The sequence below is a fragment of the Rhagoletis pomonella genome, unplaced genomic scaffold (assembly GCF_013731165.1).
Source record: "Rhagoletis pomonella isolate Grant_MI unplaced genomic scaffold, Rhpom_1.0 Rhpom_scaffold_00014, whole genome shotgun sequence".
Classification (NCBI taxonomy): domain Eukaryota; kingdom Metazoa; phylum Arthropoda; class Insecta; order Diptera; family Tephritidae; genus Rhagoletis; species Rhagoletis pomonella.
The window spans coordinates 2,882,452-2,884,625 of NW_023458568.1; positions in this window are offsets into that span (position 1 = coordinate 2,882,452).

Genomic DNA, 2,174 nt, shown 5'->3' on the forward strand with positions numbered 1-2,174 from the left:
TTTTGCTGCAAGAATTTCGGACATTTATTGAAATTCGAAGGATGACCATCGTCGCAGTTTCCACATTTTGTGCGCACACAATCTAAGTTTGGTTGTGGAGGGAAACTGCAAGTCTCGCAAATGGGATCATTTTTACAAAATTTTTTAGTGTGCCCCAAGCGCTGACATGCTTTGCAGCGCATTGGGTTCGGGAAGTATTCCCTAACCTTTACCTTGTGCCAAGAGATGTTGATTGTATCTGGAATTCTAAAGGAGTCGAATGTGAGTAGATTAACTCCGGTCGGAGTCGCTTTGTTGTCGATTGTGCGAGTGAATTTGTAAACATTTACAACCAGATTCTAATTCTTTTGCAATTTCCTCGTCGGGTAGAGATTTGAGGTACGGGGCAAATACTGTACCTTTTACAAAATTTAGATTTTCATGATATTTGCATCTGATTTCGCATAGTCCTAGTAGTTGTTTGGAGGCAATGAATTTTTCCGCCGTGTATTTGTCCTTGACTAAGAGGAGTAGGTTACCATCTCTGAGCTCAGAAATTTTTTCTACATAATTGCTTATCAGATTTAAACACCTTTGCACCGCGAAGCACGAATAATGTGATAGAGGTTTCTGATCATTGGTGGATGACACAACAACGTATTTAGGGTTGGGTATTGATCTGCTTATATCGCCTAGTTCGGGAAATTCACAAAACGTTTTCATAGGGCGTTTCTTTTTACGTTTGGGACTGGACGCCAAAGAAGCGAACCTATTGTCCCCAGGGTTATACGCCCCAGAGGGCATTGTCAAGGTTGAGTTTCACTTTCCAATCAACCACGTGGGTAGCTTTCAGGCGAATATGAAAAGGGAAAAACTAAAACGCAAGGTAGTAGTTGTTGTAAATTATAACTGCACCAAGAATAAACACAAAGCGAACGCTTTAGTAACACAACCGTTTGCCACGAATGTTAGTCGTCCAATATTTCTGTCTCTTGTTTGCTAATGGGAACCTTAGTCAAATTTAGGAATCTGGAATGGAAAGGCATTTCGCTGTGTTGTATGTTCTTTATGATGTTTTGCTTTCTTTTGAGGTCATCGAATTTTTAATTAATTCTACCTGAGGATGTACACACAGAACTGAAACTACTGGTTGAAGGAAAGAATATAATCCGCTGAGACGTACCTAACTATGAACCAAAGACGATTTAACACGGCTATAAATAGTGACAGACAAACAGAAACTATTCAGAACGAAAAATGACACTGAAGATGGCACAACGCCGAAACCGGTTTGTCTCCAAACCAAATTTGACAAGGGATGACAGAAAATCGTTCCACATTACATCACACTCCTACCCTGTCGGAAACATCAACAACGAAAAAGAGAATTACTTACTCCTTACAAGTTAAATTAGTCGCATTTTACTATTTTAACTTCCAAACCATCAAATTCGATTTAGGGATTTGCATAAATTCCAACCAGCTGTTTTCTTGTTGGTAAATTGCTGTTGTCAAAAATTTTCCAGCAGAAACTAGCAGATTTCCCTCAAAATGAAATGTCATTTTGCTTTCTCAATTTCCCCTATTTTGCAAGTGTTTGCGTACGCGAACACAAGAAGCTGATAGTTTTTATAGCTTTCAATAATTATCAGGTATGCGAATGCAACTAATTGTGAACGGCATTTTGACTGTCCGAATTTCATCGAAGATCAAAAAGACTCACAGTTATACCAAAAAATGAAAATATATGCTACGCAGCTGTTTTCAACAGCGAATATTTTAAGTCTGGTACTTGTTGCCGGAATTCAAGCAATGGCAAAGCTTTATGTTGCATGTTCAGTCCCTTATCTTCTTTTAGTTCCAAAACTTCCAACCCTTCTTTTTTTTCTTAAAAAGGAGTATTGTAAATTCCTCCTCAATTATGTTATATATAAAAGGGTTTATGAAGTATGCAAACGTACATTTATATAATTTCAAATCCAGTCCCGTTTTGACTTTCGCGCAACGCGGACGTGTTCGGCGTGTATAGGCAAATCGAGAGCGTAATCCGCATTAAATTCTGTGCAAACTAGAACTTTTAGTATTTAATTTTCTCGGTTTTTCTGGTTGCTTCGCAACAAGTCTATAAATCGAAAAACGAAAATTGGCGTCACAATGAAGGGGCTTGACCCCTTCAGCAATAGGTTCCGGGATTT